Genomic DNA, 21,593 nt, shown 5'->3' with positions numbered 1-21,593 from the left:
AATCACATCATAAGTCATTTGAGACTACACTGATATATATGATTAGTCACATGTGAACTAATGCTTCACAAATTTATGAAGCACTTTTGCAATACCTAGAGGGCGGCCATATCCAGCTCATTGACTCTTGTAGAGGATCTCTAATCAGTTACAAAGCCACAGCACCTCTTTTTTATCTAGCAATTACAATTAGAATTCCTCCAGAACTAGATTAGTGCACGAATTTAAAGCCTTTACTCAAGCTAAAAATATGAGTGGTGTTCTTAGCTGGTTTGTTGACCACAGAATATAATCATAAATTATTTTTTCTTATTTTGCAGTTGTATTTTTTACTTTTTGGAGTGATCTGGAAACAGGCAGGGTTTGTTCTGTATTTTTTTAGCAATTCTATATGAGTAGTGTGGTCCCTTCCTCCCTTCCCAAATATTCCTAAAAATTGCATTACTGAAAATAATTCATTGTTTTTCAAGAAAAATGTCCTTGCCTTGTGCAAATCATAATCTGTTCAGACACTGCCTTTCTCACAGCCTGTGAGATGTTGATCACTTTTACATTGCACCATTACGATGTCATCCAAAGAGACAGCAAATATTGCAGATTAATGCTGCCAAAATTGAAGTAATTACTCTCTGAAAGTGACAGGCATGTTATTAAGGCCATATGGCATTATACATAGTTGGTGTAATAACTAATCGGAAACAGCAGTATTTCTAGGACACGAATGTTTGGCAACATATACTTGACTAAGAGTCTTAGTATTGTAAATATATGCATTTCTTGCCAGGAAACCAAGGAAACCACCTATCCTAAGGAGGGAAATCACATCTACTTTCTAGCAACAGGAAATATTTATGAGCTTGAGGTAAAAATGACATTTGCCATTTCTTTTCTGCTCAGTTAGGACTAAGGATGGTAATTATAATCCCTAAAGGCACGCTAGCTAGATCTTTCTATGAGAATTTTTGTTTTGGTTGCAGTCTGAGAGTGCACAGTGTATGTCAGCAATACAGAATTACCTCTTAGTGACCTTCAGGGAAATTGCAGAGACCTCCGCTGTCCCGGGCAGGTTGGTGACACGGCAGGACAGGACAAGTTTCTTGTGGAATCAGGGCAGCTTTGGATGCAGTACAGTTTCTTTCTGATCTGGCTCATAGCACCTGTGGAATAAATAAAAGTAACAATAGTGAGCTTTACTTGTTTAAGATGGGTCTTGGACTGGCTCTAAATAGAGTGCTGGTTCTGAGAGAATGTTGTTAACGCTGTAATGGTATAAATGCAGTGGGACTGCAATTCCCCTGGTCTCTGCAGCAAGTCTGACCTTATAATAGACAAACTAAACACAGAAAAGGAAAGCTGAGTTAACTGCTAGTGGGCAGACGAGCCTCACACATGGGGCACAGCACGCTGCTCCACAGGATGTTTCTCTAAATTTCTCATCTCCTCTTTTACAAATAAGACAGGAGAAAGATGGAAATGTCGGGCCTGGATTTTTTTCCATCCCTTGTATCTGACTTTGATCAAGGCAAGGTATCTTCTGCTTCAGTCCAGGTGGCTGAGCGAAAAAGAATGCCTATGTCCATGCCAGATTGGGCACCTGAGCTGGCACTTTTCCCCTTGGAAAATTGGGCTAGTTATTTAGCCTGGGAGCTGTGAGGATCATTTAACTACCATTTATAGAGTACAGAAGAGCTAATACGAGTTAGACATTTTATATTCATGGTATCCGTGACCTGGCTAACTTATACTCCTCCTCAGCCCTAGAAGTTGGTTAAGCTTGTGAGAAGAAGAGAAAAAATATTTCTAATAAAATTAGTTTTCACTTGTACTTGAATTCAACTTACTAAGCGGACACATACCTGACTAGGCTTTCTCAGGGATTCAAGATATTTTATTGTTCCCTCAGAGATGCCACAATGAAAACCCTGTGATACTTTTTTGGTTGTTACCTCATGCCACTGATACTTCACATGTTTCAGTTTCAGAATGTTTAATCACGCATCTAACATGTATTCTTTTTGTCATCCTTTCAACTCAGTTGTAGGCACTTAAAATGACAAATGTTCTTTTTTTTTAATGCGAGAAAATGGAGACAAAATGAAAGAATGAAAGAAATTACAGAAGGACAAATTCATACATGCCACTGCTCTGTAATTTGAATGTAGTTAGATAAGAAATTTTAACTTAACCCACGGTAGCTCAAAAAGTAACACTAGTGAGAGCAAATATACATGGACAGCTTGGTTTCGTTTTATTGAACTTGCAGACAGCAGATTATAATTTCCATCCTATTTGCATATTCTGAGAAACAACATTGTCCTTTATCTGGGTTGTCATATCCTGACTACATCCACTTTGAATACAACATGGGGATGTGTTGCTCAGAACTGCAGCAGAGAATAGCAATCCCTGTGTTCTTGGTAGGTCGGAGAGGGGAAGGAAAGCTTCCATTGGAAGGCTCTGCTCTGGGAGGACTTTCAGCCCAATGTGTAATGAGCAACACTGCTGTTCCACTTGAGCAGGCTGTCGAGTTAAATATGTTTGTGGAATGGTGCTTCTGGCATAGCCTGCTTAATGCATATGCAATACATGTACTCAAGTAAAATAAAAATGAAATAAAATGTGCAGTGACTGTGTGAGCTGGAAAACCGTATGCCATTTTTATGACTACCGTTGATGAGCTTGGGTGTAAAGCTGTATTTCCCTAGAGCAGGAGGAAAGGCCTCTGGTGTTTCGAGTCGTAGCACTAGTACAGCCAGGGTTCCTGGAGACGTAAAACAGAAAATATAAGACTACCTGCCTATCCTCTTGGGAATAAAAGGCAGAGTGACAGATGGACTGTAATTGTTTCAGCCTAAGGACAAAGGAAGGACATATTATGGTCTTCTTACTAATGCAGACATATCTCTGGAAATAAATGGCAAACTCCACATTATAAGCTGTATGACAAAGAGCTGGACTCTGACATCCAGAAACACTCAACTGAAGTGAAAATCTCCACTGACATCTATGAGTTTCGGACCTGTCTTTTCACAGGTGTGTTGATGTTTGTTCTAGTTTTTAGCAGCTGGTGACCAGAAACTGATACAGATGCTCTTTTACAACTGATATACAGGCCTCCCTCTAGTCATGAATAGTTACAATTCACTCTCTAGGAGTTTACGTGGGCTACAAATACGGGGAAGCTCATTTGGGAACGTTGTTTTGCCTTGTCTATGTTAGAGAGTTTTACTGAGCACCTCCTATTGTTGAAACTGGGGCTAATCCCTACCTGAGATAAGAGTCTAGATTTCTGTTTCACAGAGATAATAACTGCACAACAACCCCCTCTTCCATTTAGACAGGTATGAAAAATGCCTGAATGAGGCAGCCCAGCTTCTGTTTACTGTTTAGCAGGTGAATACTTTGTGTGCTGGAGGGCATGATGAGGCAGGGAGGGAAAAAGGAAACAAGATTGGAAGAGCAAGGACATCTGCTGCTTAAAGACAAATCTAGTGTAATTGGAGCAACTGAGACGTGGCCAGTTCAGGAAATAGGCTGTAATATTACATTACCCAGATACAGATTCTAAGGACAGGCAATTCTCACTGAGAAAGGAGAAGGAGATATGACAGTATAAATGAGGAAGGACATTATGCTGAAAACAGAATAACATTCACATGGATGGCAACTCAGAGACACCTTGAACTTGAGGCTAAAGACTGAAATGGTAAAACAATTATAATAGAAAACAATTACTGATCTCCCAGGGCTAGGTGAAAAGACAGATCAGGAGATATTTATGCAGACGGAGGACTGTACTTGGGCTAGGACATTGATCATATGAAACTGCAATTACTCTGACATTGACTGGAATGAGAATTACAGAGGGACTTAGGAAGCTGAAGCTATGTTTATTGACAGATTTTTTTTCTCCTGCAGCTTGACAGTCAACAAGATTAGAGGCCATTTGGAGAAAGTTGCAATGGTTAAGTGAGAGGACACATCTGCTGACACCAGTGCTCAGGTTGGAATGACGTTAGCTGAAAGTTACGATGGAAGGAAATTGATGTTGAGTGTGAGCATGATTCTGATTTCCAGATGTGGGGAACTCCATGTTCTATTGTACTCTTGGAGCCGTAACTTTCAGTTGAGTTGAAGTGGATATCAATTTATTGGATGACAAGTAGTTTTTGAGGCTGTCTGTCCTGACCTAGATTTGAAATAGAATCACTGACCCTAATGGGGTTTGGTTTTCTTTCTCTTAAACTTTTAAGAATATATAGTTGCTGTAAATATGATTTCTGACTAGGATCAAGGAAGTAGACAGCAAGTGTCTGGCCAAAATTGCAAAGGCTTGGGTTTTGTAAAGGATAAATGAAAAAGGAGAATTATACTTGTTAATTGGGTAACAGATTACAAAATATTGGAAAATGACAGGCCTGGAGCACAACTTAAATCAAAGTTTGTTTTGATTAGACAAAAGGAAAGAACTTGGTGTTTTTAAAGGTAAATGTGAAGAGGTAGTCTAGATAAGACACTGTGAAGAAGTAGTTCCTTCTAATGATCAAATATTAGATTGAGGTTAAATAAACAGGAAATGCTGTCACTGAGACACATGTTACTCCAGTGAATCACATTCAACAAAAACACAATTTCTGAAGCTTATCATCAGTAACATATTCCATATACATGCAGATTAGTTTGCAGTAAAACAGCAATGGACAATGGCTTTTTGGACCTTTTCATTTTACCTGCTAGTCATATTATTTCTGACATACTTGAGTTGTGCTGTGGCACCTGTCTTTGTTGGAACTAACTGATTTTTTCACTAGAAACACTTAACTCATAGTTTGTTTGGTGTATTCAAGCAAATAGTCTAGATTTTGCTTTGATGATTTTGTGACTATATGGGGGTAAACCCAACAAGCTGACGCTGAAGAAATGAATCTTTAAAACTTCATCCGATGGTTACAATATAAATCTAAATCAGTATATAATCAATAATATAATACTATTATCTAATCAATATATAATACTGATAGTGAAGCTATAGGAGGGAAGTATAGGAGGGAAGGCCCTTAAGATAAAGAGAGCTCCTAAGTGGAGACTGGCTGCATCCACAACTAGCTAAAACTGGACTAGCTTTTGTAGATGCACAAGATTTATTGCTAGAAAGGCCATACCTGTCCTCCACCCTCTGGGTGATGTGAATTTACTCTGCAATGCTCCAGACTGTGCTAATGTGACTTTTTAATCCTTTCTTTCTTGACATAATGTGATCCAGCATAAAGCTATTGAACTTAGGGTGTACTATCTCCAGTGCTTCAGTGTAAGCCTGGAGGGCACTATAACCTTGAAGGGACTGGAATTTATATGTCTGGGTGATGGAGGACGGGGTGATATGGAAGTAGCTAATGCCAGCCTGCAAAAAGGCAGCATGAGGAGTTGTTCTGTCTGGGTAGTAGAAGGAGTTTATACTTACAAGGCAGGGATAAATACTTTTTCTATGAGATGCACATGGCAGCAGAGATGGCTCAGACAGACCACTGAAATCATCACACGTACCTATAGAAAGTAAAATGACAAAGGTGCAGAGAAGGTCCTATTCCAACAATCCTTACTTACATAATCTATCCTGTAGAAGTCTTTTAAAATCCACAAAACATGATTTACAGAAAGACCCTTGCCTTTTCTTACATTGATGTACCATTGTTGACTAACTGATGGTGTATATTTGTAATGATAGAATGAATATTTGATGTAAAAAATGTCTCTCATGGGAGCTTCTGTGAGCTGTTTGCCAGGGTTGTTCATCATTACTTTTGAAATGTTAACTCTTTTGACTGGTCAAAGGGGGAATGTTATATTCCTCCACTCGTTCTGCCAGAGTCTCGGTTGGTAAAAATCACCATATATCTTTTGGATTGAGATTAATGGGGCAGCATCAATTATACCACACATGGATCTGTCATGGTAATTTAATAAATTTATAACTCTTATATTTCCAGAATAAATAGGATTTTGAAGTGTGGTTATCATTAATACCTTTTAATAGCCACACCAAATGCACTGTATCTTTCAGCAGTCCTGCCTGGATGTTCCCTCTGCAGAATATTTCTAGAATTTGAGCAAAATGAGTGAAATAAACTGTTTCAAAATAATTTTTTGTGCATATGGAATTTGCAGGCCAGAGAGGAGGAGTTTCAGGCATAGGCACAAAATTCCTACTGCTTCTTTCAGAAGGCAAGTTCAGGAGCGCTGTAAGTAGGGTGAAAGGGTTGGCTGAGACTTGAGGCAGAAGAGGATTTGCAGAACATACCCACGGTATGCTCCAAGGATAGCACAATAATTGATGTAATCTATCTATAAAGTTGCAAGGGGGGAAGAGGGATACAACACAAAGGGACAGTAGCATGGAGGAGTGCTACTAAGCTGCATGTTTAGAGGCACTGGTACAAGAATATTGTGCATTCCACTGTGGAGGTACCTGGGGGAAAGGTGGTCTCTTCTGCATATTCAAGTTCTTTCTAACGTACAATGTTTCGTGCATATTTTCACAAATAACATTAACATACAGCTGCTGAATGCCAGCTAGAAATGTGTTGTTCTTTCTGCAATATGCAGATGTGATTAGTGCTAAAAATAATATCTAACTGAAAGCTCTGGGAGCTGTATATCTTTCCAATAATTTGTCTTTCTTTCAGACACCAAAGAAATAGTGAAAGTAGTCACAGAAAGAATAAAAAGAGCTTACCTATATTCTTTCCGTTATCTGCAACGTAATTTTATTCACTTAGCTCTGGCAGCCTGTTTTCTGAATTTCTTACCCCCTCCCCTAAACGCCTTGTCTGCATTTCTGAGTATCTTTTTTGACCTTTATTTATGCAAAGGGAATTACCGCCATCTCCTGGTCAACCGACAAATAATAAAATACCTCCAACCCATTCGTGAGCTGTAAAATCACCTCACCCCCTGGAAGTAGGGATTTTCAACGGGAATCCCCATGGATTCAGTGTGGGCCATTCCAGTATGATTATTATACCAATTATTTATCTGACCATTCAGAGAAAAAGGGAACTGTTAACTCATCATAGGTTGGCAGCCTGGTCCAGTGGGTCCTGACTAGGCTGAGATTTGTACGTGGTTCCATCATTGATGTAGTATGTGAGCAGAGAAAAGTCAATTATCTGTGCTGTAAAAGGAGAACAATTTAAGCATTCTTTCATTAGACAATGTCTTAGACTTCAACAATACCCCTTACAGATCAACAATATCCCTTTGTGTTACAGATCAACATAAATTGTGTCTGTACTTTTATTTTTGCTTCCTGAAGTGACCATTTCAGCACAGGCCATTCAGTAAATGCTTTATATTATCTTTACTGTTTAAATAATATTCCTGTGACTGCATGTGAAAGGGAACAAAACAATTGCCTTTGATTTATCAGGAAAAATAATTTCTGTGAGGCATTTATGTTTCCCCTAAGAATCTAATCTTTGGTATGGTTACATCTCCTCTGATCTTTCTTCGTCAGAAAATTCAAGCTTATATGTAAGCCAGTTCAAATATTTATTTATCCAAAACCAGTTTGCAATGATCATCTCCTAATTTTTGTGTTCCAGCACTTTGCCTTCATTGTGACCTCTGAGTTCATAGGCAGAAGTAATTAAACCAAACACTTAAGTACAGCCATGTTCAGAGTGAATCTGCCAGCTAGTAAAATATAAAAGTTGATCTTCTAAATGCTAGTATGTATTGTATATTGTGGTGTCTGGAAAAGACTAAAAAGAAAGGAGGCAAATCTGGAAAGTACCATTACAGCATTTTGAGCGTTTGGCCTGTGTTTTACAAGAAAAGAATCCGTAAATAATGAGACTGGAGGCCTGCAGCCATGCACAGCATTTGACTTAATGTTTAGATTCATTGCGCTTGTTCACATCCTTTCTGTCCTCTAATTCCACATCTCTTTCAACGGACTCTGCACGCAGGAAAAATCTTGGCCAGAAGTTGTCACTTCTTCTCAACAACAAGACTAGGAGCAGCATTTAATATTATTTTTGTTTATTCATACTTTCCATTCATATTTACAATGAAGTGCAATGGTCTTTCCTCCCCACCGTGTAGTCTGTGGGACTTTCAGGATAAAGGACTTTGTGTTTAATGTTTTTCATGTTCTTACTTCTTAGAGAGCAGAGAGTAATTTATGGCATTCTTTCTCATACTCAGTAGGCCTCTGCTCATCCCATTAACTGTTTCTAGTAAATAAATGATGTCAGAGCATTTTGTTATGCCCTGAAGATGCACATTTGTGTCATGTGTATGAGCCAAATGTTCCATAGTGCAGGAAAAAACAAATGCAGCAGAACAGATAATTGTAAAAAGCCTAACACAAGGAAATAATCAGGAAATCAAACCTGACCCCAGTATGTTTGGTGTTTTCTTTTTAAAATTTCTTCAATAGACGTACAAGATGAATGAAGATTAAAATTTTGATCTGTCTTTGATATAAAGCCTGATAAGAGCAGACAGCAAAGCAGGAACTGTAGCAGATTTAATCCTGGATTTTGCCCACATTCAGCAAACCAGCAAGGCACTCATTTCAGAGACTCGCGAGACTATTCTTTCCCCTCTGTGAAATCCTCTTGCTGCTTTCTGGTTCACTGACGGCATCTGAAGATGCGTTCTGATCTGATGTGGTGCCACTGACAAAGGAATTCTCCCTGGAGCTCATCAATGATAGAAATTGCAAAAGATTTAACTTCTAACCTGGTAATTGATCTTTAAACTCATTTCAAAAAAACACTTGCCAACCTTGCTGAGCTGTGAGTCAGTGAAAGAAGATTGCACTTGTTTTCCTGTTCTGTTCTACAGCACCTTGCTTTTCTGTTGGTCAAAGGACGAAACCAATGAAGACAGGAAGGGTTTTCATCCTAACAGTTTTTGTCCTTCAGGTTCATTTTCAAGGCTATACTTTTCTAAATTTCTAAACAGTACAGGGCCATCATGTATAGTAGGCTCCACAGCGTTCCTTTCTAGTGCAAAAGAAATCATTGTTGTTATAATCTTTCCACAGGGCCCTTCACCTGGCTGAACCTCCTTATCTCTCCTCATCTCCCTTCAGCTTTCCCTCACCACCCAGGTTTAAAGCTGAAGGCCATGATCACCACACAAAAGATGATGGCTGTTACCACGCAGTTTTCACTATGCCTTTGGTGGAGGCACAAGCAGAGCTGACAGGGTAGGTGAGCCATCTGCTCGTTGTGCGTTTTATCACAAAGTCAGACCAAGTTTACCAAATAGCCTTCAAGGGTGGGATAAAGCAAGCCCTCCAGCTTTGCACTGAAGCAGATGAGAAGCGCTGGCATGAGCTATTGGTTCAGATGTAGGGCCCAGAGCTGCAGCAGGGAGGCACTGGTAAGCCCCTGGCAGCCTTAGCTGCCACCAGCCTTCTCTATAGTAATTACAGTGCCTATGGCTGCACCCCTCAACTGGCCAGCAGAAGATCTTCTATTAGGTACATCTGTGTTCAGAGTTCCAGAAAGGTGAATACCAGATTTTACTAAAGTACCTCAGAGTGAAGTTACACAACACGGAGAAGGCAGTACAACAGCTCATTTCTGCCGAAAGGACAGCCTGCTTCCCCAGCTCCTCACTCTATGCTTTCCTCCATCACCTTGTACTGATTCACTGAACCTTGCTGTGAGCTGATTCAGCTTGCTAACTGAGCAGGAAACGCACCAGCGAGAGGATGAATAGATTTCTGCTGAGTTAGCAAGTTGAATCAGCTCACAGAACAGTCAGATGAGTGCCAAACCCGGCACAGGATGGCAGCTGGACCTCTGTTCTTTGGCTGCAGCAGTGCCTCTCTGAGTACACCGTGTACCATTGCTCTGAGGCAACCGACCCGTTTGACCTTACATTTAAGCATACATTAACTGCTTTGCCAAGCAGCATCTAGAGTCAAAGGAAGGGATTTTCAGGGAACAAAGTTAAATGAATGGAAATCTGTTGATTTCTGTAGAGGTTCTGTCTAGGGAAAGACTAAACAAGAGCTAAGGATTTCAGTGGTGCAGGATGTGTCAATCACATGGATGGATGCCAGTCTCTCTCTTCTCACTGTCATATGTATAAAGTGATGATGTTTTGTGGTTCTGCAAAGGCAGTTATTTATTAAAAATCTCCTCCATATAAGATAGAAGACCGTGAAGAAACTATAAATAGAAAAAAATATTTTACAATCTATCTGGCATATTTTCATCTTTGTTCTACAGCATCCCATATTAAATCATACTGTAGCATTTACTGCAGGACTGAAACAGCTGTACACAGGGTGATATGAATGCAGGGAACCAAATTCTTCTTCCCCTAATACTGACTGTACTTCCACTGCTTTCAGTGGAGACACATTTTAAAAAGAATTAGCCAAAAGCCTTTTAGATACTGTTGATGGGATTCGTCTGTAGGATTAGCTATTGATCCTTTAGCGGTGATTTTAATTGTAATATCAAATGATCATTCTTCCTGTGAGGAAGCTGGCTTAAACAGAAGAAAATGCATCCTGACGTGGTTTTGTGAAGCAATCATCTCTTAGGGTATTTTCAACCAGGAAATGAAAGAATGGCTCAGTCTTCCCTTTGGCAGTCCAAAGTCCACTGTTTTGTGGAAAAGGGAAAAAAAAAATCAAGTGATTAAAACATAACATCCCCTTTTAACCCTGCTCTTTCTGAGACTTTTACCTTTCTCATTTTTTTTATTGCAAGAGCTGATGAACTGTAAGTGATTGGTGAGAGAGAGAATAGATTGTGCACTTAGCCTTACCATCTGACTTAGTTAATCTTCCAAAATGCAATTTATTCTGAGTGCTAACTGTAGTGAGTTTAATGGAACACAGGGTTAAAGTGAGAAACTGGAAACAAGTGCTCTCTATCTAAAAGCCAATCAATAACTGAATAGTTTGACAATCCCAAACCTCTGCCACTTTAATGTAATTGGAGTGTATGGAAAAGACATTACATTCCAGCACCTGCTGACTTCAACTTCCATTGTTGGTGATACTACTCTGAATACATTCGAGTCATACTGTTGCAATAATATAAAAGGAGTGGGAGTAGAGGTTTGTGCTGTCTTTTAAATCTATTTTGAGGGATTTTGCAGTTTTAAACAGATTGCAGTTTGCCGTGTATATTGGTTTTGGGACACACATGGAACCTCTCAGTATGTTTGAAGATTTTTTATGGGCTGGTCTGTCTAAAACTAGTGAGGCTGAACATGTTTGAAAGTAGTTATGGGAAGTCTCTATAGCAGTCCATCATCTGTGGTTTCTCCAGATGAGCAAGGGGGAAAAAAAGTAATATTACTGGAGTGATATTATGCAACAAATCATGTGAATGACATAATGTGCAAAAAGATATGAACAGTGAAATTCCTTTTTAATAATCACCCTTAATAGTGATCATTCAGTTGTATCGATCAAAAATTGCTTTCTGAAAACAATTTCCTGCGACTGCTGGCATGTGTCCTTCTTCCTCATATTAATAAGTGGGAAAATTCATTTGGAGAGAGAGAGACTGGGAGAGATTCCCTTCATTTCCTCTGGCTTTCAGAGGTAAGAAACAATTTCACATCTGTTTGAGCGTCATTCAGCTGCAGTAAAGAATATCACCGGGAGGACCAGTTTCAGGCAGTTACAAGTAACTTACCTGCTTTGTCATTACAGGGTCTGTTGAACCTTTCTACATAGAAAAGCTGACTTCTATATGTATCCATTTTGGAAAGCCATTATTTTATGTGTGTGTGTACAGCTATATGGATTATTCTTTTGAAATGCCCTACTGACAAAACCAGCCAATTTATCCCAGTAGAGCTAACAGAATATTTACTTCTTTTCTCTCTTTAGGGGATCCAACTACTCCAGGCAGCATTGAAAACCTAGCCTAGTGTTCTTAATGCATTCTTCTTCCAGCTTTAGATATAGACAGCATAATTGTAAAGAGATACTGGAAATTTCTTTGTTTAACAGGTTGGGTTTTTTTAGTTTTAATTCCACACCCCCTGCCATTTTTCAAAATCTGACAATGCAAATTTCAAATTCACATCTAATACGACATTAGTTTGGAGGAATGCATGTGTCATTTTATGACTTTCATGAACATAAATCCAGAAGTATATTTTCAACTGTGGTCAAAACTTACACAACTTTTTAACAGTTAGCTAGTATTTGGCTATTTTGGGAGGAGAAAAAGCCTGCACAAACTGTACTCTGATCACCAGCAACTTTCTGGAAGCCGTAAACAAGATAGCTTGGCCCATCAGAAAAAGTTTCAGACTGAGGAAGAGATGAATCTTGTTCCCTTTGCTATCTGGACATGGTAATTTACCTTCTCTATATTTAATTTCTCCACATGCAAAGAGGGATAAGGCTATTTATCAGCCAGTAAATGCACAGCCTCTGTAGTTGCTATTGATTGCTAATGTAGAGATATGCTGAAATTGTAGCTTTAATTCCACTACTAATTGGAAATTGGGAAGTTTCCTGGAACCTTTATCAAAAAAAGACGTACTAAGTGCGACTGTGGTTTTGTAAGTCGTGGCTACTTGTCATAAAGTCTTTCCCCCTGCCTGCTTTTATGTCTGAAAAAGGTTGTTGAAACCAGGAGGGCTCTTTCTCACTGCTGCTAAATACAGTTATTTCCATATGATTTAAGGCATTATACAATGTTATCCATGAATAAAACTTATATAGTAATGAGGAATGAAGCTAAAAATATGTGGTTTCTTAGGGGTTTTTTTTCATCACTTTGAGACCAGACTCATCAGTTTCGTCTTGACTATCAAGTTAAGGGAGATTCTAAACAGTATTTCTAATATTTTTTTGGTGGGGAAAAAAAAAAACTAAAGGAAACTCATTTGATGGAGGGAGAAGCCCAGAGCTTCTCAACAAGACCCTTTCCGGGGTGTATACCGGCAGGAGAAAGGATCACTGAATTTAAAGTAAGGATGGTTCAGTGGTCAGAGGAAGCCTAGGCTCCTGTGAAACGCATTTGTTTCTATGCTGCACAAGAACCTTCTTGTATCACACTGGAGGCCCAAACCGTAAGAATAATTTTTGTAGTGTTTAAGACTCAGGGGCACCATGGAATTAATAAGATTTTCTGCTATGGTTTCTTTTCTTTTCCTAATAATTCTATTGTTCTAGTTTCTTTATGATTGCCACTGAACTCTGAACTAATGTTTCCAGGCAATGGTCCACAAAAACTTGGAAAGATTTTCCAAAGCCTAGGTATTAAATTTGAAACCTGACTTTGTACATCCAATGTCTAATTATTTATTTCACATGACCAATACTTTGCATTTACTGTTATTGAATTTTAGTTGCCATTTAGTCACTTCAGCCACTCATTACTGCAACACTCTTCTGCAGCTCTTTTCAATTGCCTTTGGACTTTGTTATCCTAAATAACATTTTATAATTTGAATTTTTTTCACAAGACTATTTAACCCTTTTTTCAAATCATCGGTGAACAAGTTCTGGCGGATCCCAAGACCAAGACATATCTGAGAAGTGTAGTGCTGATCACACCCATCTTGTGTGAAAACTACTATTTGTTTCTTGTTTTCCAACAATTATAATGCCATCGTTTCCGTTGGAATTGAGTATCTGAGCTCTTGTTGTCATTTCCCATCTGTACAGTGGGGAAGTAGTGCTTCCTATTTTATAGGGATGCTTTGGGAATAAATACATTTCAATTTTTTTGCAAGCTAATCAGAAACTGCAGTCAGAGGAGAAGCAGGTATAGCGAGTGCTTGATCTCAACCCAGAGCTGGCATCACTCTGCCCAGGAGCCAGGAGGCCCTTCTGGGTCTGGTAATATAGACGATATCCTTAGTGAGCAAGGAAGGAAAATGCTTATTCCACCGCAGCAAAATGCCAAAGGCAGGCATAACAGCAGCATCTTTGGTAAGAAAGAGTAGCGTGGGCAAGAGGATGCATAGCAGAAGATGAAATAGGAGATCACCAGTAGATACAGCCCTGTCTAGACGAGCTGGTGGCAAAAGATTCAGCTGAGGCACTCACTAACTGCTAAAGCTAGAGAAATATGTCGGTAAATAAGGATTGTTTGTTATAAGAGGTAGGTGTGAAAACCCCAAAGATCCTGAACTGTTGGCAAACTTCTGTTCTGAACTTTGTAATTATCTCCTCTTTATAAAAATAAGTGAACCACAGCCATGGTCTAGACTGCATCGCAAAACCCTAGTGTAATTCTCTAATGAGAAATATTAATAAATGTGGTCCATAAAGCACTTCTGGCTAATGGCATTATACTGGCTCCTCTTTTTTATCTCCATCTGTTAAACTGCTTAAATTGCCTTTTAAAGTTAGATTGCTTTAAAAGGTAAAAATACTTCAACTATTTTCCTAATCTTGCATTCCTATTTAAGCAAAGTCTTTTAGCAGACTGTGAAATAGTATTTAGATAGCAAGGATTAGGTGAAGGTTTGGTCCATGTTGTTTAAAAAGTTGAAAACTTTTGCTGTGTTTGAGTTATATACTCAAATTTGTCAGTTGTTTCTGAGTTTCAGTTATATGCAGTCTATAGCATTGTGATTCCACTGAATTTATGGAATCTACATTTGAATTATGCAAGAAGGCAAAAGAAATAAGGCCCAAGGTTTGTTATTTCTTGCAGCAAGACACATTATGTGCTGTACTGGCTGTAAAAGTGCTTATTATTTCAGAAAACTTTAATAAAACCCCCTGAAAAATAAAACAGAGCTGAGTTCACGTGGGATCAGAGATAAATGATGCATCCCTTCCAAATCACTCTTTCCAAGCAATGCGTTTATGTGATAGCTTCATTAACTTTCATGCAATAATTTGCAGACAAATTCCATCAAAAAAAGCAAGTATTCAAGCACCACTAATAATATGAATTTGATTTTTGCACATTAAAACTGTGATAAAGCCATACTAATTATTTTTAATTATCCCAAGATTAAAATACGTCACTCATGTAAGTAATTATGTAAGCAATTTAAAGCTGATTAAATAATAATGATTCCTCGCTCATTGCCTTCAAAGTGCTTATACCCAAATTTAATTTTAGGCAGGATCAAGAAAATAATCACTTGATTCAAACATTAATTACTAATTTTAACCCTAATTCATTAAAAACAAACCTATTTTTTTGCAGACTCTGCAGGGCATTAATTGACATTTTACAAAATGAGTCATTATTTTGGCATGGAGAAGTATTTTTCAAACGGTGAATCGTGACTACCAGAGGGGACTGTTAAAGAGCTCCGAGGGAGCTTTGACTTCTTCAAAAAAGCAGCCCCATTTAGCGGCAGTTCGGCTTCTCCAGGCTGACTGGAAAAGTAGTTGTAATGCTGCTCTTCACAGTAGCCAGGGAGCTGCTAACTACCTTTAATTACTGGCAACAGGAGAGTAAACTGAAGAAAAAGTATCCTAAAGCAAATGAACAGCTTTATTGAGACAAGCTGGAACAGGTGAGGGAAGAGTTTAGGTCAGTTTAGAAGTGTAAGAATCAGGAGGTCTGTTGCTTTCTTTCCAATCAAGTTGGAAACGGATAGAAAATCTGATCTGTTTGTTCAGGATTTGGTCCTGGTATGTACAGCCTTACAATTATAGCACTGGTTTTGTTGGTTGGGTTTTTTTGGGTAGCTTGTCTATACCACCTAGCCTCCTTTGTTAGGAACTGGGGAGAATAGCAACACGCCCCAAAAACTTGACAAACTTTTGGACTGTAAATTCCTTTGGGAAAGGACTACCTTTTTGCTATGTAACTATACCGAGTTTAACCCAATGGCTAAGTGGTCCTATATGATATATTGAGAAAAATTACATTAATATATCAGTAATTATCCTGATAGGAGATCTTAAACCCCAACGGGATTATTATAACCACCATGTAACTTACTGACTAATATAACCTGTAGGTTTTATCCCTTGTTCCTACAGCTAATTCAATAGCTCGATTTTGCTCACTCAAATTGCGTGCTTTGTAAGTCCCATGTGACCAGGACACCACCTAAGGGATCATACTATCGTTTTATCAATGATACTTTTACAAACATTTCCTGTTCAGCCTACATTTTTACACTTATCATTGTCACCCTTCTCATCTTTTTGCTCCTCAGAGAATCCATCTTAATTACAGGCAGGACTGGACACAGCTTCCGCAATTGAAAAAATCAACTGAACTACAGTTTCGACAACGAATCACCTGAATTACGAAGGAAAACCAGCAAAAAGGTAATCTTTTGTTCTTTTTGCTCCGTAGAGAAGGTATTATTTTGTACTGGCTCAAAATGCTGTCAGCCATTTGCTAGACCTTGGGATAAAGAGAACACAACTGAAAATAGAAACTGAGATGTTCACATTGTCCAAACATCACCTTTCTCAGTAGAAATGTGATGACCTGAAATGGCAGGGGGACGGTATTTCATTGAAGCTGTGTAGATACCAATGGATAAGCCTGGAGTAACTGTAATTTGCTGCTTAACAGAAGGAAATAATGATGTATTAGTTAAACTGTCAGTGTAAAACAGAACAACCCATACAAGAAAGACAGACATTTATTTTAATAGAAAGCTATCTGTAAGATGAATACAGTGAATCACTGAAGAGCACTCCCAGCCTTTTAATGAGCACAGGACAACAATTTAAAAAAAAAAAAAAGGTTGGAAATAACACTGAAGATTAAGGCCATCTGTCAGCTGTAGCAAAACCTGCCTAGCATATTGTAGTGCCCCGGTGGAGACTGGGCAAAGAGGACAAGTACTGGGTCTTACTCCCAAATTTTCCTGCTGTATTCTTGTCCCTGCAGGAGGTGGCAGCCCCTCTCCCGGCAGATTTAAAGTCTAGGTCTCCCTATAGGGAATGCTTGGAAGCAGGTGGTCTCTGGGGTGCCCTGGTCCTGGTCTGGTTGGGCTGCAGCTGCCTCCCTACGGATGATGGCAGCAGCTGGTGAGCTGAGAGCAGGCAGCAAGTGCAGCACACGGTTTGTCAGCAGGTCTTCAGCATTGCCCCTTGGCACCCTCAACAGCAGCAGCAGCAGCAAGCCCCTTTGTTATTGGTAGCTGTACAAGGAAAAAGAGTTGTCAGAAACCTTCTAAAAATAGCTCCTATTGCTCTGAACAAGGATTACTTACTCTTTTGCCCTGTTGTTCTAAGGCAGCAGAATTTTACTTCACATCGCTTCTATGTAAGCCATGGACAGGGTTAGTACTGGGAGTGCTAGTACAAGTTCTCATTTTGAAGATTCCCTGGTGCTATTTGTTCTTTGCTCAAGACAGCTCATGAGTCCTGGCTACTGAACATGCTGTTAAGACTCTAAGGCAGAGAACGGGCACAGTCACAGTCCCTGCCCCTCATCTCTCCTGAACAGTAAAATGAAAAGAAACACAGACATCTCAATTGATTTCCAATAAACAAGCAGTTAATTCCTTTTCTAGTGACTAGCTCATTGCCCAGGTGATTAGGATCAAAGGAGAAAGGCTGGAAAGAAAGTCAGTCAAATTCACCCGGGTAAAGGACAGGAACTTTATAAAAACTGATGCTGATAAAGTAAGTGGGAAATGTTGGGATCTTGGTAGAGAAACATTGGGGTCAGGATCTTAATACGCTCTGTAAGAGTACTTCAGTGCCCCTTTCATGATCTGCGTTACCCTCAGAAGGAAAGCTTACGAGTTGAGGTATCCGTTTCTTAATTTGAATTCCTTATGCCCATTTACATTATTTTTCTGATTTTTTTTCACTTCCTCCTATGTAAAAGAAGTAGCCTCTGAAACAGAGTAATATCTCCTAAAGCCTGAGGCGTGACCACACAGCTCTGCATAACTTGTTAGTGAGAGAGGGGAGACATGCACCAACTGCCTCATTCTCTGATTTCTGTCATTTTCTCCAGCATAAAATACTGCTTGGAGAGTAGCTCATTATCGCTACTCTCTACGGCATGTTGGCTTGAACAGGTGTCTTGTTCAGGAGCTGAGGAACTAGTAGCACCTCTGTAAGTTTCTTGCAAGTGAAGTGGAAATTGAACCACTGTTTAGAACTAGAGGCTTGTCCTTCCTTGTAATAATACTCAGGCTACTAGACTTTAAGGACTAAGGGAATTCGACAGGGTGATTTTGCTAAAAACCAAACCTAACATATCTAAATATGCAATAATGAGACAAAACAAAAGTTCATTTTTCACCACACAGGAAGCCACAGACAAAACTGTTCTTGAATCTCTCCTTTGACATGTTGGTGTCTATTGCTACAAAGAGAAAGAAGCCCAAATCATAGTATCTTGATCAGGGGCATGGATGAAGGGATTTAACTCTTAAATTATTCTCTTCTTTCTTGGAAACCTATTGAACCCTTTCAGGTGTGCAGATTTAATCTCTACAATTGATGCTTTTGGTGAATGTAAATTCTCCCCAAATGTCAGCCCCTGGATAGACAGGAAAATGATGAGTTCCCATTTTAAAGAGAGCTGAGAGCGCTGACAAGCTGTGTGTATCATCAAAGGCAAGAGGCATTTATGAGTAGGGTGATTAGGCTGTCTAATCGCCTGGCTGGCTGTCCAGAACTTCCTCATTCTAACTGCTGGATTGCCATGAACTTGATGCAACACATACACCATGGAAATAGTAAAAGTTGTAGCTAATTTTGGTATTCCGAATAAGTGTCAGAACACATAAAGCTGAGTTTAATACTCTGAGGGAAAACTCAGGACCTGTCTCAGTTTCAGGGTCAAGGGAAATTTTAGATGCACAGTTTGGGGAATCAAAGGCAGCAATGCATTTTCCTGGCTCAAGAGATCCAGTTCTTTAGTTCATGCCCTATAAAGACAGAATGCAGTTTGCACACAGCAGGGAAGAGCTCTTTTAATTGTACCTTGTCCCACAAAGCAAAAAAGGACTTAACCATCAAATACGGTTTTCTTTTTACTTTCTCAATCTTCTTGAAGTTCAAAACATTCTGCTTAAAGCAATAGCCCAAGTCGTCTTAACCCAATAGAAACATCTCCTGTTCAGATACCTTTCAACCTTGCAAACCCAAGAGGAGTGCTCGGAATCCTGTCTGGTAGAAGACCCATCGTTATGACCATCTGGGCAGTGTTTTCTGAATGGCTGGATTTCAGCTCTGACAGACACAGAGCATACAGCACACCGAACACACACAGGTCAGTAATGCGAAAATGACAACATGGATTGGATGATACAACACAAAAAGTTGAACAAATTATATTAAGACTTTTATCTTAATGCAGAATAAATGTGCTTAGTTAAAAATACAGAAACATGAAGAAAAATATAACAGTATTAGTACACTAGAATGCCTCAAACTTAACAGGCAAAACCCTCTCAAATATTCTGTACATTTTTTTTTCTTTTTACAAAACATTTGAAAACACCAAGCCTATAAACTGATATAAAAATATCGTATCTGGAACATTTTCCTAAAACCACAAGAAGTTCTGTTTCATGCAAAAACACACTATACAACTTATGTTGTTTCAGCATTGCCCAGGCGAGGTAATTGTTCTTGGGTGCAAAATGAGCTGTAAATGCAGTAATGCTATAGCAATCTTACTTGAACTCCTATAGCTGATCATCAGTTAACTTTTAAAAGGCTTTTAAATTTGGCCTAGCCTATGGTCAGACTACTGTGGCCATTCCTACCCTTTGTAAAAAGGGCAAAAATAAAGGCCTTTCAAAAGTCCTCTGACTGCTTCAATGAGTTAGTTGTTTGTTCTGTGGCATTGTACTAGTGCAGTGATTTTCATCTTGTGGTCAGGTAGAAACATCTAGAAACATCTCTCAAAGGTTAACTATTAAAAGCAAACCTATTATTCTAAGATAATCAGGTCCTTCATCTTTAATTCAGCACTGAGGCCGGTGTAGGCTTCAGGATGCAAAGGCGTAACCCATTCAACTGACTGGGGCCCAGGTACCAACAGATCTTTCTTCTGGTACACTTGATGGCAGCGGTGCGCCAGAGCCTGAGTCGCAGGGTGTATGTGCCGACAATTAGAAGGACCTTAAATAAACAGTTTTATCTTATGCCAAACTGTGTGATAAAAGAATTATCAATTCTTTTACGAATTAAAAAAAAATCCAAATTGAATACCCTCTTCACAAGACCATATTTTTAAAATAATACTCACCTAACCTTTACTTATGTTCTGAATTCTGATGTTCTTCAAATCAAGGAGTAGGAACTGCTGAAGATAAGGGACTCTGAAGAAACTTCACACATAAATATGAGTTTATTCTTTTTCCCTAATGAAAACAGGTATGTTAAATTATGTTCCTTGACGGTATTAATGCATAGTACATCTGAATCATGACACGGGGCAGAGCAAGTGCATCAAAAATACACTGTCTTTCCTTATACCGCATGCTCTCAGTTAATATATTTATGGTAATTAAAAGCAAAGATTTTTATACGTGTCTTTATGATGGTTATCCTTTTTTCCATCTAGTTTCCTGTTTTTCAAGTCATTAGAACTAGATTATGTATGTAAAGCACTGTCAGCTTTCAAAGCAGGTTACAAATTTTCTCCTTTGAGTCTTCACAATATCAGTGGTAATAAAATAGTTCCCCAGTTCCCTCCCCAAACTGGAGCAGGGAGGAGAAGTGAAGTGCTCAGTATAGCAAAGGACGGTGGGCATGGTGAGACTGAGCGCTCGGGAACTCACATCTTCCTGACACTGGAATTTTTTCAATTTATATTGAATGAAGTCTCCTTTAGCAATGTAGTGTAGTGATGCTGCGACAGTACTATTAAAACTGCTATTGCACTATGTTATTTAACACGAAACAGAAAGAATTTTTGGACAGGAACAGAAGGATCAAAAGCCCACGGCATCACAATGGTTTCTTGCTGCTAATCAAAGCCAGGACTCTCATTCTAAAATGTGGGAAAAACACCTTTTGCTGTTTAAAGGCTTTTCCTCCCCGTTAGGATAAGTAATCACTGCAGACTTCTCTGGGTGGCAAACTTGAACACTCTAGTGCTACACAAATACTACTTTTAGATACAAATTGTACTGGGTAATTTGATTAATCAATGATCTCTTATCACCAAGTCTACGTGCTATGTGCTTTCGTGAATAAGCTGGTTTTACGAGCCCTTTGTTGGGTTAGGGATTGGGTTTTGCCCTTTTACCGATGAACAATGACCAGGTGCTCAGATGCTGCATCAGACGTTTACAATGCCAGGTGTTATGACAAATGAAATACTATATATGCTGTTATGGAAGTAGGAGTGTTTCTAATTATTTTTACATTGAAATTCTGATTGGTAGTCCTTAGTGGTTTGTAACTTCAAATCACTTTCGAACCATTAAATAATTAGCGCTCAAAATAATCCCAAAGTAGCACCATTTGCTGATAAGAAAATATGACTGAGGAAAAAGGATTTACCAGAGTCCAGGTGGATTTTTCTTTTCAATGTTTTTTATTCTAGATGGAAATGAAATGTATATTTGTCTGAATCTGTGGTTTCTTATCTATAAATCACAGTATTTCAGCCTGCAAATATGGAATATGAAAATGTCTAATGCCAGCAGATAACCAGGGCCTGGATTTGAAAAGCAGT

The 21,593-nt window shown here is 38.9% G+C and overlaps 1 long non-coding RNA gene across 17 annotated transcripts in view; it reads left to right on the top strand.

Annotated features, from left to right (window-relative positions):
• Positions 1-21,593, top strand: part of LOC134522240 (uncharacterized) — a 167,088-nt gene that overhangs the window by 112,416 nt on the left and 33,079 nt on the right. For 6 of the 17 annotated variants that reach the window (XR_010072983.1, XR_010072984.1, XR_010072981.1 and 3 more), the window contains 4 exons: positions 9,053-9,217; positions 16,138-16,252; positions 19,024-19,172; positions 20,202-20,284. This is a non-coding gene — a long non-coding RNA (uncharacterized LOC134522240). Of the gene's footprint in view, positions 1-2,931; positions 3,034-3,918; positions 4,004-9,052; positions 9,218-11,875; positions 11,999-16,137; positions 16,253-19,023; positions 19,173-20,201; positions 20,285-21,593 lie in introns of those variants that run through there. The other 11 variants (XR_010072993.1, XR_010072992.1, XR_010072995.1 and 8 more) reach the window with 4 other exon arrangements.

This window comes from Chroicocephalus ridibundus, chromosome 12 (genome assembly GCF_963924245.1).
Source record: "Chroicocephalus ridibundus chromosome 12, bChrRid1.1, whole genome shotgun sequence".
Classification (NCBI taxonomy): Eukaryota; Metazoa; Chordata; class Aves; order Charadriiformes; family Laridae; genus Chroicocephalus; species Chroicocephalus ridibundus.
The sequence above is the reverse complement of the archived record's forward strand: the minus strand, read 5'-3'. Positions and strand labels throughout refer to the sequence as shown.